Source organism: Schistocerca serialis, chromosome 4 (assembly GCF_023864345.2).
Source record: "Schistocerca serialis cubense isolate TAMUIC-IGC-003099 chromosome 4, iqSchSeri2.2, whole genome shotgun sequence".
Lineage (NCBI taxonomy): Eukaryota > Metazoa > Arthropoda > Insecta > Orthoptera > Acrididae > Schistocerca > Schistocerca serialis.
In genome coordinates this window covers 716,748,760-716,764,653 of record NC_064641.1, presented here as the reverse complement: position 1 = coordinate 716,764,653, position 15,894 = coordinate 716,748,760, and positions in this window count along the sequence as shown.

Genomic DNA, 15,894 nt, shown 5'->3' with positions numbered 1-15,894 from the left:
TGAAAAATATTTCGCACCAATCGAAGAGTCTATATTTTCATGTCTCAGGTACTCTGAGAGTAAATAATTTTAACCTCATATTATAAATAAATTCTCTGAAACAGAGAGAAAGATGATGACTTTACATTGGAGTACACTCTATGTGTAAGATTTCCTCTGAAAAGTGCACGGCGACTTTAGAGCCAATGTGTGAACGTAATAATTGCACACAAACGTTAGAAATACCGGTAAGTGAAAGGAATGGGCAAAAACGGTAAGGTTAAGCGCGCATGAACATCTTTTCTGTCGGTCGATCACATTATTGATTTGTTACAATTCTATAGTTGATCGAAAAATCGCCCGGCGATAAAATCTGTGGCAAGACACGAAATTGCCGGTTTGAAGAGCCACTCACCTATTGTTGCATGCCTAGCAGCGCACGCATTGTTTTTTGTCTGTGGATTGACTCTCCAACCATGAGAGCTTGAGAAGAAAAATGGAAATCAGTACAGTACAAATTTCGTTGGCGAATATCAATAAATGACTTACAGTAAAAAGTTGCACAGTTACAGCGACTGCCAATTAAAAAGAGAGACTATGGCAGGAAACCTCTGAATCTTTGTTGCAGAAATATCCAAGAAAAAGTTTTCTGGAGGAATGTTTTAGCTATCTTCTATTTGTTTACCATCATGTTGTCTTATAAAACTAAGCGGCACACAAGATGCTTTACTAAAGCTTTCACAAAAAAATCGAGATTTGTGTCGAGAGGTTGGTGTAATGTTCTCCACTTATTGGAGAAAATGCAGTAATCACACACTACAATTCAGCGAGCTCCACGCAGTCTATAACTGAAAATTCGTTTTAGATTTGTCAGATTTCTTCTTGGCATAACACCTTAACGCATGTTCTGACAAACTAAATGCCTCGTCACCAACAAACACATATGGCATTGCTGTTCCCTGTGTGTCGTACGGTAAATAATTTCTGGGAGGAAAGTTCAAATTTTTTGTAAAAGTCATCTCCAAAAATCATATTTTTAAATTTCTGTGAATCGCTACGTCTGTCATATGCTCCTACAACGGCAATCGGAAAAAATACTGTCCACAGTCGCCTTTTTAGTACCACAGAACGACAAAGCTTGTATAACTAATACGGTGATCATGTACTGTTTGTCGTTTTCACGTGTATATTCTTCTCATCTCTCTTCCCCAGTTGTCTTTTCTGGCATAAAACAGTCATTTATTTCCATTACTTATCTCACGTATGTTTTACTATTTCTCTAAAATTCGTAGTAATTAGTAAATACTCGAAGTGTAGTGACTGGAACTTGTTTCCTGCGGCCAAATATCTGTAGAGAAATTGGAATACCTAGTTAACAGCTTTCATGTATGACAAAGCCACGTACTATTGAAGACGGTACCGGTACATGCGTTCTATACGTATTTTAGAAGAAAATATTTAAAACAGTTGCAAATTTTAAAAATTTGCTTTAAAAATAATGCACAGCAGGATGTGAGGTCTGGGCAAGCCATAAAAAAAAGAAAAAATACTAACATTTCGTCCAGTTGCTGTATCTATTAGCAACATTAAAGGAAAGAAAACCCGCTAGCTAAGTTTCGAACATTAGAGAGTAAGATACATTGAGGTGACGAAACAGATGGGCTACCGATACGCACATGTACAGATGGCAACACTATTCGTGTACACAAGGTACCGAAGGACAGCTCATTGTGGACCTGTCACTTGTACTGGGGTGATCCATGTGAAAATGTTTCCAACGTGAGTATGGTCGCACGACGGAAATTAACAGACTTAGAACGCCGAATGGCAGTTGGAGCTAGACGCGCGGGACATTCCGTTTCGGAAATCGTAAGGGAATTCAGTATTCCGAGATCCACAGTGTTAAGAGAGGACCGGGAACACCAAATTTCAGGCATTACCTCTCACCACGGATAACGCAGTGCCCAACGGTCTTCCCTTAGTGACCGCGAGTAGCGGCATTTGCGTCGAGTTGTCAGTGTAGACAGGCAACACTGCGTGAAATAATCGCAGAAATCAATGTAGGACGTAAGACGAACGTATCCGTTAGGATAGTGCGGCGAAATTTGCCGTTAATGGGCTGTGGCAGCAGACGACCGACGCGAGTACCTTTGGTAACAGCACATCGCCTGCAGCGCCTCCCCTGGGCTGGTGACCATATCAATTGGACCCTAGACAACTGGAAAACCGCGGCCTGGTCAGATTAGTCCCGATTTCAGTTGGTCTGAACTGATGGTGAGGCTTGAGTGTGGCGCAGACGCCACAGAGCCACGGACTCAAGTTGTCTGCAAGCTGGTACTGGCTGCATAATAGTGTGTGCTTACACGGAAGGAACTGGGTTCACTGGTCAAAGAGAAAACAATCATTGATTGGAAATGAACATATTCGGCTACTTGAAGACCACCTGCAGCAATTCATGGATTTCATGTTCCCAAAAAACGATGCAATGTTTGTGGATGACAATGCGCCATGTCAAATGGTTCAAATGGCTCCGAGCACTATGGGACTTAACATCTATGGTCATCAGTCCCCTAGAACTTAGAACTACTTAAACCCAACTAACCTAAGGAGATCACACACATCTATGCCCGAGGCAGGATTCGAACCTGCGACCGTAGCAGTCGCGCGGTTCATGCGCCATATCACCGGCCACAACTGTTTACGACTTGTTTGACTAGCGTTCTGGACAATTCGAGCGAATGATTTTGCCACCCATCGAACATTTATGGGACTTAATTTAGAGGTCAGTTCGTGCACGAAATTCTGCGCTGGCAACTCTTTCGAAATTGTGGACGGCTGTAGAGGCAGCATGGCTTAATATTTCCGCAGGGAACTTAACGACTTATCGAGTCAATGTCACGTCGAATTGGTGCACTAGGCCGGGTAAAAGGAGGTCCGACACGATTTTAGGAGGTATTCCATGACTTTTGTTACCTCAGTGTATGTTTCCAGTAGAATCATCCACCAAATGAAAAATCTTTAAGGACAGAAAGCCCATCCTATTCGTTGCATTGGTATCCTGAAAGCCATATATAGTCTTTCTTATTTCTTTTTCCTAGAGTTTGTTTCGTATAGTAGCCTAGAGTAGTCACAATTTTATAGTGTTGCTACCATTTCCAAAACGATACTTACGTAAATTGTCGACCGAACCATAAGTCATTGAAAGTGGCTACATTGAGGAAGTACAAAAGCGTGCAACTGGTGTTTGACTTAAATCGGTCAACACATGTCCCTCGCACGCTGCCTTTGAGAGGCCGTGTTTCATTAATCTTATTTCGTTCTTTCCATATTGTAGCTTGTGAGTTATGACAGTATGCTGATTCAAGGCAAGGGCGTATTGAAGATTTATCTCCAACACGTCACGGAAGATACGATTTGTAATAATTAAATATCAATTAAAGCGGTAAAAGCTTTTAAAAGAGCTCTGAAACCGAATGGTTTCTGTGGTCTTGCGATTAGAGATGTGCAGTCTAGTATGTTTCCTTTGCAGACTTTCCCGACACACCTGTTGGAAATGTATTTCCCGGATTTGCTGCAGGATAATATTGTGTAGTGTCTGCAATACTTTACCAGTACAGCTGTTCGACACCTTCAGATGGTGGTATATAGCATTAAAATTGCTACACCACGAAGATGACGTGCTACAGACACGAAATTTAACCGACAGGAAGAAGATGCTGTGATATGCAAAAGATTAGCTTTTCAGATCATTCACACAAGGTTGGCGCCGGTGGCGACACCTACAACGTGCTGACATGAGGAAAGTTTCCAACCGATTTCTCATACACAAACAGCAGTTTACCGGCGTTGCCTGGTGAAACGTTGTTGTGATGCCTCGTGTAAGGAGGAGAAATACGTACCATAACGTTTCCGACTTTGATAAAGGTCGGATGGTAGCCTATCGCAATTGCGGTTTATCGTATCGCGACATTGCTACTCGCGTTGGTCGATATCCAATGACTGTTAGCAGAATATGGAATCGGTGGATTCAGGAGGGTAATACGGAAAGCCGTGCTGGATCCTAACGGCCTCGTATCACTACCAGTCGACATGACAGGCATCTTATCTACATGGCTGTAACGGCTCGTGCAGCCACGTCTCGATCCCTGAGTCAACAGATGGGGACGTTCGCAAGACAACAACCATCTGCATGAACAGTTCGACAACGTTTGCAGCAGCATGGACTATCAGTTCGGAGACCATGGCTGCGGTTACCCTTGACGCTGCACCAAAGACAGGAGCGCCTGCGATGGTGTACTCAACTACGAACCTGGGTGCACGAATGGCAAACGTCATTTTTTCGGATGAATCCAGGTTCTGTTTACAGCATCATGATGGTCGCATCCGTGTTTGGCAACATCGCGATGAACGCACATCAGAAGCGTGTATTCGTCATCGCCATACTGGCGTTTCATCCGGCGTGATGGTATGGGGTGCCATTGGTTACACGTCTCGGTCACCTCTTGTTCGCATTGATGGCACTCTGAACAGTGGACGTTACATTTCAGTTGTGTTACGATCCGTGGCTCTACCCTTCATTCGATCCCCGCGAAACCCTACATTTCAGCAGGATAATGCACGACCGCATGTTGCAGGTCCTGTACGGGCCTTTCTGGATACAGAAAATGTTCGACTGCTGCCATGGCCAGCACATTTTTCAGATCTCTCACCAATTGAATACGTCTGGTCAATGGTGGCCGAGCAACTGGCTTGTCACAATACGCCAGTCACTAGTCTTGATGAACTGTGGTATCGCGTTGAAGCTGCATGGGCAGCCGCACCTGTACACGTCATTCAAGTTCTGTTTGACTCAATGCCCAGGCGTATCAAGGCCGTTATTACGGCCAGAGGTGATTGTTCTGGGTACTGATTTCCCAGGATCTATGCACCCAAACTGGGTGAAAATATAATCACATGTCAGTTCTAGTATAATATATTTGTCCAATGACTACCCGTTTATCATCTGCATTTCTTCTTGGTGTAGCAATTTTAATGGCCAGTAGTGTAGTAGTTGTTGTCATTGCTGCAAGACGCGACTAATGACGATCATGCGGCGGCGCCGAAATTTATCAGCATAAGCAGGAAATACGCAAGCGTGGGAAGGCGATCACAGCTGGATGAAAGCGAGGCTCTTAGTGCCCTCTACCAGGAACCGAAGACGGGCCTTCAACACGCGCACAGTGCGCAATGACTGCGCTGCTGGACGATCCCGCAGTTAAAAGCTGAATTAAAGCTCTGTCTTGTATTTCGTCGTTCGCATTGATGGCACTCTGAACAGTGGACGTTACATTTAAGTTGTGTTACGATCCGTGGCTCTACCCTTCATTCGATCCCCGCGAAACCCTACATTTCAGCAGGATAATGCACGACCGCATGTTGCAGGTCCTGTACGGGCCTTTCTGGATACAGAAAATCTTCGACTGCTGCCCTGGCCAGCACATTTTTCAGATCTCTCACCAATTGAATACGTCTGGTCAATGGTTAGCAATGGTTACTTTCTGTTTCTCCTGCTTTAATTTAATGGCAACCAGTGATTGGCTCCAGGCAGTGCTTAGTTGAAAACCTGCATCCCTGTTGATAATATTGTCTGCTGTATCGCGAAACGATGCCTCTGAGGATAAAATTTCAGTCTTCACGTAAAACATGCAATGCCCTGTGTGCAGACTATGCTCTGCTACCATAGATTTATCAGGTTGGTCTAGGTGGGTATAACAATGGTGTTCATCACAACATTCTTGCATGGTTTGACATGTCTGCCCAATAGAAGGTTTCCCACATTTGCATGGGATCTTATATACATCACGTTTTCTAAAGCCAAGCTCCTCTTTTACTGAAGGTAACAAATTGCTCAATTTTGCTGGTGGACGAAAAAAAAAACACTTGATTTCGTGCATCTTAAGGATACTTTTTATTCTTGAAGAGATTTCACCAAAATACAACAAGAACTCCGTTGCAGTTGGCGCCTCTGCATTTTCATTTACGTCCCTGCACCGAGCTCGCTTTGATAAGTTTGGATTGTGTATGTGTCTATCAGAATAACCGATCTAATGGAACGCTGTTATTATGTGTTGTAGCTAGCCAGACAAAGTGTTGGTACCTGATACCGTATGTGCTCTATGTACCTGTGCGTACTGTAATACCTTCAGTACACACACCAACAGATTATTTGACTTGTCGCTCTAACGAAGAAGGAGAGGGTCAGCACTATGTCTCGTGGTCTTATCGTGGCGCGTTTATCTTCTGCCGATAGGTCTGACGATAGAAATGCCACTTGCACGCTTAGAGTAGCAGATTGACGGTGACCAAATTTAAACAGAACTTGATTAATTTTCACACACATTTATTAAAATAATAACAAGCATAAAAATTACTTAACTTGGTTCTGGATGCTATTTACGATTGACAATCTGAAGTTCCTTTGGTATTGGTACGCTAATCTTATTCTCACATATATCTCTGATACTTGACAAAAGTGTCTATACATTTATCTTCATGGCTATGTACAGGAAGATGGTAATCTTATTAGGTGCAGAATGAAACTTGACTATAGACTGGTACAGACAAATGTAGAACTCGTACAGACTGGTACAGACTAATGCAGACTGATACAGACTGGTGCAGACAAATGTAGACTGACTAATCGGAGGTCTGTACACTCGTTATAATACCTCGCGCATTTATGTATCACTGCGCGAGTGTGATCCGCAAGGAGAAAAGGTTCTACGTTAGCGGCAATCTCATTGGCTGCGTTACATATTAATGCGCGGATTGGCGGAAGCAGAATTTTGTCCGTCTCTTATGGCAGCGCCATCTTGTAGTGCGGAGACGGATGAGCGCCGCGCCTGCGCTGTTGTGCTTAGCGCGGCGCGCTCTAGTGGGAAAGTTGTGTACGCGCTGACTATGCGTAACTATGTACACAACAGTACCAGAGAATGTAGGGCACTACCGCCATCTGTAGAGTCAGGACAGTTTATGGCCTGCAACTAACACTCTGTGAGAGTTGTCAACTTTTCTTTTGACTCGCCCCATCCAGGATTGGTAAGATGCCATCTTTCCTTACTTCCATGTTGAGCTGAGTATTTGGATGGAGCGAGCTGAAGTGCTGGAGAAATATAGGTAATGTCTCTATTCCACGTGGCCACACCACAAATATATCATCTACACACCGCTAGAAGCAGGAAGGTTAGAGGCTTGCCGGCTGTCTTTCCCTCTATGTCTACATCTACATTTACACGCCACAAGCAACTTTGCGGTGTGTGGTGGAGGGTACTTTGTGTACCACTGTGTTAGGTATTTTAATTTCCTGTTCCAGTCGCGAATAGTCCGCGAGAAGAGTGATTGCCACTAAGCCTCCATGTGAGCTCGAACATCTCTGATTTTATCTTCGTGGTCTTTCCGAGAGATGTACGTAGGAGGAAGCAATAAAATTGTTGACTCTTCAAGGCACATAAGCCCTCAGAACTACACCGTGATACAAAATGCCTCTCTTCGAGCGTCTGCCACTGGGGTTGGTTGGTAATCTCTATGACACTTTCGTGCCCACTAAATGAACATTCAACGAAACTCCCCACTCTTTCTGCCTTGCTGGCAATTAATTTTGTGTGTTCACTCCACTTCAAATCGCTCCGTACGCGTATTCCTATGTATTTTAGGGAAGTAACTGCTTCCAGTGATTGTTCTGCAATTGAGAAATCAGCCATAAAAGAAATGGTCTTTCTGCTCATGCATTCACGATACGTAACATTTGTTTATGTTGAGGGTCAATTGGCACTTCCTGCAGTGTCTTTCATCTGCAGATTTTCCTGCACTTCGCTACAAGTTCCTAGCGTCGCGACTCCTCTTGATACAACAGCACTAGGTCATTTATGAATACTGCGAAAAGTAATGGTCCTCCAACACTCCTCTGGGGCCCGAAGTTACTTTTACGTCTGAACACTTCTCTCCGTTCAGAATGACATGATGTGTTCTGTTTGCTAGAGACTCTTCAGACCAGTGACACAGTTGGTCTGATATTCCGTACGCTTATATTTTGTTTATTAGGCGGCAGTGCGGAACTGCATCAAATGCCTTCCGGAAGTTAAGGAACACGGCACCTACTTATGCGCCGGTGTCTACTGCTTTATGGGTCTCGTTGGCGAACAGAGCGAGCTGGGTTCCACACGATTATTCTTTTTGCAACGCATGTTGCTTCCTACAAAGGAGATTTTCGGCCTCCAGAAATGTCATAATACAAAATCATAAAAAATATTTCAAAATTCTATAATTACCGATGTCAAAGATATATGCCTACAGTTTTGTGCGTCTGTACGGCGACTCTTCCTAAATACTAGTACTTTTTGCAGATGACATGAGTGTTATAATAAATCCCATTCCAGGAAAAGCAGCTGAAGATATTGTTAAGGATGTCTTTCAAAGAATTATTAAGTGGTTCTCAGAAAATGGACTTTCCCTTAATTAAAAAAAAAAAACTCACTGTATCCAGTTCTGTACACCGAATAGAGCCATGCCGACAATTGACGTAGCATATGAACAGGGCTCAGTAAACAGGGTAGATTTCTCCAAATTTTTGGGTGTTCACATTGACAACTTGAACTGGAAGAAGCATGTTACTGAGATTCTCAAACAACTAAGTTCAGCTTCTTTTGCTCTTCGTATAATCGCTAGTCTTCGTAATAAACAGAACAGCCTCCTAACGTACTTTGCAGATTTCCACGCCGGCCGGGGTGGCCGAGCGATTCTAGGCGCTACAGTCTGGAACCCCGCCACCGCTACGGTCGCAGGTTCGAATCCTGCCTCGGGCATGGATGTGTGTGATGTCCTTAGGTTAGTTAGGTTTAAGTAGTTCTACGTTCTAGGGACTGATGACCTCAGAAGTTAAGTCCCATAGTGCCCAGAGCCATTTGAACCATATTTCCACTCAATTTCTTATGGAATAGTTTTCTGGGGTAACTCATCAGACGTAAAGTATTGATTGCACAAAAGAGAGCAGTGAGAGTAATTAGTAGTGTTCACCCAAGGACGTCATGTAGGCACCTTTTCAAGGAGTTAGGTGTTTTAAATGCCCCATCAGAGTACATATATTCGCTAATGAAATTCGTTACAAATAATCCATCTCAATTCGCGGAGAACACTGATGTTCGTACGTACAACAATAGAGGGAAAAATGACCTTCCTATTCGTTATTGAAGCTGTCAGTTGCTCAGAAAGGAGTACATTATTCAGCAACAAAAATCTTAGATCATTTGCCCAACAACATGTCTGGCAGGTAGCAGATCAAGTTTTATATCTAGCTGAAAATCATTTCTTTTGGACAACTCCTTCTACTCCATGGACGAGTTTCTGTTTCAGAAGTGGTAAAAAAATGTACCTGTAAATGTAGTTGCATGTGTAGAACTAAAAATTTCAGTAATATTAATATTAGCACTATTCATGTGTGTATATATATATTGTAATCTGACTTGTTCCACATCATATCGATAAAATAATCGGGAAAATGATCTAAGGAACATGACATTACTAATACTAATACTAACGGGAATGACCCGTGCTTTTTTCCAGTCATCAATAACACTTGACTCCCCTAATAACCTGCGGTACACTGCTGCTGGAAGATGGGCAAGTACTTTCGCATACTCTATCTAGAATCGTGTTGGTATCCCGTCAGTTCCAGTGGCCTTTCCTCTGTTGAGCGATTTCAGGTGCTTTTCTATACCACGGCCTCTTATTTCAATATAAGCCATTTTGTCTTTTGTGCGATGGTTTAAAAGAGGCACTACAGTGCGACCTTCCTCTGTGAAACAGTGTTGGAAAAAGGCGTTTAGTATTGTGGCTTTTCCTCTGTTCGTCTTCCGTTTCGCTGCCATTATAATTTTTGGAAATTTGTGGTAAGTTCTTATGGGACCAAACTGCTGAGGTCATCGATCCCTAAGCTTACACACTATTTAATCTAACTTAAACTAACTTAACGCTAAGGACGACACACACATCCATGCCCGAGGGAGGACTCGAACCTCCGACGGGGGCAGCCGTGCGGACTGTGACAAGACACCATAGATCACGCGGCTACCACGCGCCTTCCGTAGCAGTTACAGTGTCTGGACAGATGGCTTTGATGCTTTCGCTGATTGATCCTACGGCGAAAACTTCTTAGAATCTCTGTCACATCGGTAGACAGAATAATACTTTCGAATTCGTTGATGGCTTCACGCATCGATCTCCTTATGGTAATTTTGCCTTAGTTTGATTTTTGTTTATCTGTGAGGCATTGGCTACGTTCGAATTTACAGTGGAGTTCTTTTTGATTTCGTAGCAGTTTTCTAACGTGACTGTCGAATTATGGCGGGGGTCTTTTACACCCCTCACAACTTTTCACGGCACGTATCTGTCCAAAGTATATTGTACAATGCTCTTGAACTTAGTCCATTGATACTCAACGTAGTTAGTGCTGGAGATGAAATTTTAGTACTAACCGTTCAAGTAATCTGAAATCAGTTTCTTGTCGCTCTTGCTATTCAGGAAGATCTTCTTGCCTTTCTACGTATACATATTTACAGCCGTATTTAGGGGTGCTGAAACGGTGTTGTGCTCGCTGATTCCCTGTTCTATATTGAGTCGAAAATTTCGGATCTGTTTGCCACAAGCAGGTCTAAGACATTGTCGTCACGAATCAGTTCTCTGATTAACATCTCAGGGTAGTTCTCGAATAAAGCACTTCTAGTCCAATTTCTCGTTATTCTCTGTCCCTACCAGCTGTCCTGATCACTTGAATTTCCCAGTATATAGCTGGTAGGTTAAAATATCCACCTAAAACTATAACACGACTAGGAAATTTGCGCGAAATACTTTGGTAAATAATGATACAACTTCAAAGCTAACCAAAAGATATGGCGATCACATTTGTCTACGAGAGGTCCCAACAGCGAAGTACGATGTTCAGCCGGGAAATAGGTAGGCGCTCTGGTGTTGCTCACTATGGTGCAGAGAGGAGACCCATCCTTATGAATCTTCAGTAGGCCGTATAGTCATGGGGAAACTGCTGTCTGTTGACATAGGCGCTTGATGACGTTAGTGGAAAAAGAACTCGTCTTGAGATGCCGTGACAAGCAGTCTATCTCTCCGTTTGCTAAATTTAAACATCATAATGACTTTGCGGTCACTGTCAGAAATACGTCGTGGGGAAAAAGCCGCTCTAGTAAGAGAGAGGGTACGTACATGCGACGGGAATGGAGTACTATGTCCTTGAAATTACTGTCACTGCATCTAAAGAGTCTCTTCGAACCTCTCATCCGTATCCTGGGGCTGCGCAGATTGCGCTATCCGAGGCTAGCCGAGGCACCCAATGCGCTGAATGGATTAAACAACAAGCTAAAACTCATCAGATGTCTAGGTGTCCTCGTCTCGAGGCCCGAATACAAGAAAAAAGTGCGCCAGGCGACGCAACGTGTTTAATCTCATGGGTAGAATTCTGGACGACGCAGTGGTTTCGGTGATCGAGAAAGGTTGGATTTTTACACCGATACCTAAGACAGCTCCAGTCCGAAATGTGATTGCTGGGATAGAACAGGCAATTTTGAAGCCTCCCAATGATGATGCAGAGGATATTAGGAGTGACACCAGCCGAATTTTAACTCGAGGCCTACCTAAAAAGTTTAATATCACTGTTGCAGAAAGGAAGGCTCTACAAGACTTGAGATCAGACCAAGACCTCGTTATTTTACGTGCAGACAAGGGGAACGCCACCGCCCTACTCTCACAAACTGAGTGCAGCAGCAAGATGATGTCATTGCTCGAGGACCTTACATATTGCAACTTAAGAGAGGATCCGACTGACAACATTCAGAGAAAATTTTCAGTCCTTGTCAAGGAGAGTTCTGTTCCGACTAATGTCATCAAGGGCCTGCGCCAATAGACAGCAGTTGCCCCAAGACAAGTGTGGGTCTCCTCTTTGCCCGACAGTGAGCAATACTGGAGCTCCTACCTTGTTGGCTAAACATCTTACTTCGCTGTTAGGACCTTTCGTAAGGAAATGTGATCTCCAAAACCGGAATTCAAACGACTTCATAGGGCGTCTGAAAATGCTTAAACAACAACTGCCAGATCTTTTGGTTAGCTTTGTCATTGTATCTTTATTTACTAAAGTACCTCTGCAGGACTCATTAGAGCTTATCAGCAACAAGTTTGCAGAAGACATTGTGGTATTGTTAAACATGTGCTTACATCAACTTATTTCTTATTTGATAACCAGTATGTAGGACAAGTGGGCGGTGTCGCCATGATAAGTCCTCGGTCTCCCCTGGTGGCCAACTATTTCATGGAAGACTTTCAGCCGGCCGCTGTAGCGGTTCTAGGCGCTTCAGTCCGGAACCGCGCTGCTGCTACGGTCGCAGGTTTGAAACCTGCCTCGGGCATGGATGTGTGTGATGTCCTTAGGTTAGTTAGGTTTAAGTAGTTCTAAGTCTAGGGGACTGATGACCTTAGATGTTAAGTCCCATAGTGCTCAGAGCCATTTGAACCATTTGAAGACTTTCAGGAAAGGCTCTGCAGGTGGCAAGTTTGTAACCTTTCTGCTTCTGGTCGTATATAGACGATATATTTGTAGTGTGCTAGCACGAAATAGAAACACTGCCTATGTTTCTCCAGCATTTGAACTCGCTCCATCAGAATACTCATTTCCCCATGGAAATTGGAAGAGATTGCGTCTTACCATTACTGGATGTCATGGCTACAAGAAAAGCCGACGATACGCTGGGACATAGTGGTTACTGCAGACTAACTCACAAAGATTTGTATTTGTAGGCCAAAATCTGTTACCATGCTGCACAATGCAGTAGTGACTTACAATTTCTGGTACGTAGAACGTATGTGGAATTAGATGTCCACAGTCTGCCTGGTGAGCTACAACAACTAAGAAGGATGCTCCAAAATAACGGTTATTCCGATAGATTCGCAGTGCAGTTCAGAGTAGTAATGTAAATCAATGTGCCGAGGCACCCAATGCAACGGACTTTATTCGTATTTTGGCGGTATGTCTTCAAGAATAGAAAGGATCTTCAAGAGACACAGCATGTGCGTTGACCGTCCATCAGAAAATTGAGCAGTTTGTTGTGTTTGGTTAAAGACGATCTTGCCTTTAGAATATGTGATGCATATAAGACCCCGTGCCAATACTGGGCAGACATGTCCAACCATGCAAGAATGTCGTGTTGAACACCATCGTCATACATCCCTGGGCCAACCTGATAAATCTGCGGTAGCTGAGCATAGTCTGCATACAGGACATCACAGGTTTCACGTAAAAACTGAAGTTTTATCCTCGGCGTCATCGTTCAGTGGTTGTGTTTTTAAGGGGGCCATGCGTATCTGTACAGTGGACAATTTTATCAGCAGGAATGTAGGTTTTCAGTAAAGCTCTGCACGGAATACATCACTGGCTGCAAGTAAATTAAAACAGGAGAAACAAGACCCTCCGATGCATGACTGGATCAGTGCGGTGCAGTGACTTAATGCACCTTTTAATCAGAGTATCGTCCAGCAGCATAGTCATTGCCAACTGCGCACGTGCGAAGACCTCTCTTCGGCTCCTGATAGCAGGCACTACAAACGCCGCTTTTATCCAGCCGTGAGCGCCTCCCCACGCATTCGATCTTCCTTCTCCTGGCCTGATAAATTTCGACGCCGCCGCGCGCTCATCATCAGTCGCGTCTTGCAGTTGCTATAACAACTAACAGCACTTAAAGATGTCACAATTTGTACGAATTTCTGGCGTCGCATTAGGTTTCTTCCACTGTCTTTACACTTTGGACCCGTTGTTCTTCCTTTGGATGAAACTACGAAATTCGTGGGGCTCATGCTTGATAGGAAGATTTGTACTGATCCCTTGTCCGTTGAAGACTAGACTATGGGTGTTTCGTTATTCATCTGCACGTCCGTCCATCTTACGCCGTCTTACCACAATCCACCATCGTAGAATATGTTTGGCCACTGGCGCCTTTTATGCTAGTCCGGTTGAGTGTGTCTATGCACAAGCTGCCAAACTACTACTCTCATACCGGCGTGATGCCCTTCTCAGTGAATGTGCTGTTTGTCTCCCAAGCTCGGCCACTCATCCTATGCCCCCTTTTTCGATGACTCCCTTGACCGCCAGTTTGGGGCGCGCTCTTCTCTGTTATGGAGCTCGCTTTCGGTTGCTGCTCTGACAGCTTAACTTCACGGTACCTGCCATGTTCCCCGTGACTGTGAACCCTTTATCACCTTAGCTTCGTGCAGCGACCTGTGTTCATCTTGAACTTCATTCGCTTCCGAAACGTTATCACTGTAGGTTTCTCGACCTTTGCACGCAATTTAGCGATAGCACCTCCGTGTACACTGATAGCTCTAAGACAGACCGTGGTGTCAGGTGTGTCTTCGTCATTGTCACCGACCATTTTCGGTATCGGCTTCCAGAAAACTGCTCGATTTTTAGAGCAAAGCTCTTCTCCCTCTGTCAATCCATCCAGTACATCTGACGCACAGATTTTTTGTGTTACATGCTCCGACTCTCATTGCCCTTCAGAGCCTCTGTGTGGTATACACAGTCCATTCCTTAATGCAACAGGTTCAAGAAACCTTTCATTTGCTCATTCTTGACGATCATGTCTGTCTGACGGGAAGCGAGGCTGCTGACGCCGCCAGGGCTACAGTCCTCCTCCCTCGACCTGCTATCTCTTCCATTCTTTCGTATGATCTCTGTGTTGCCGCCTGTCGGCAGATGGTGTCACTTTGGCATCATCGCTGGTCTTTTCTTCACGGGGACAAGCTCCGGGAAATTAAACCTCTCACAATGGCTTGACTGACCTCTCGGCCCTCTTGTCGCGAGGATATCATTTTAGCTAGACTCCGTACTGGGCACTCTTAGCCGTCGCCATTTGTTACAGGGTGATCCCCCACCACTTTGTGTTCATTGTCATCAACCTTTGACGAGTTGCCATTTGCTGACCAAATGCACTTTTTTTAACCGTTTATGTTTCAGTGTTGGTCGCCTGTTTAGCGAACGACGCGCGGGCTGTCGATCGCGTTTTATTTTTTATCCGTCTTAACAATATGGCGAAGAACATTTAATCTTTGGTTAGCGACCGTCGCTGTCTCTACGGCGTATTTTGTGGATCTTTCTCCAACGGGAAATCCTTGTTTTTAGCTCTCTTTCCTTCCGTCGATTGGGCTTAGCGTATAGTCACTTTTAACTTCTTTTACTTATTGGTGTTCTAAGGTTATGATGTGGCCGCTTATGACTTCCGTTGTTCTTGCGCCCTAAAGCAAAACTAAAGGACAAAAAGATTTCGAACAGTTGTACCGATCAAATATTGTGGGACTTGCATAGTATTATCCATCGGCAAACCCGAGAAGTGTATTGGCAAGGTGTAAACACACCTGGCAATTATTGCACGGTGTTTATATAAGGCCGGCCAGAGCGGCCGAGCGGTTCTAGGAGCTACAGTCTGGAACCGCGCGACCGCTACGGTCGCAGGTTCGAATCCTGCCTCGGGCATGGATGTGTGTGATGTCTTTAGGTTAGTCAAATTTAAGTAATTCTAAGTTCTAGGGGACTGATGTCCACAGCAGTTTAGTACCATAGTACTCAGAGCCATTTGAACCAATTTTGTTTATATAAGACTGAAATTGTGTCTGATGTAAACAGCAAAGAATTTGTGTCAGATTCAAAAATGGTTCAAATGGCTCTGAGCACTATGGGACTCAACTGCTGAGGTTATTAGTCCCCTAGAACTTAGAACTAGTTAAACCTAACTAACCTAAGGACATCACAAACATCCATGCCCGAGGCAGGATTCGAACCTGCGACCGTAGCGGTCTTGCGGTTCCAGACTGCAGCGCCTTTAACCG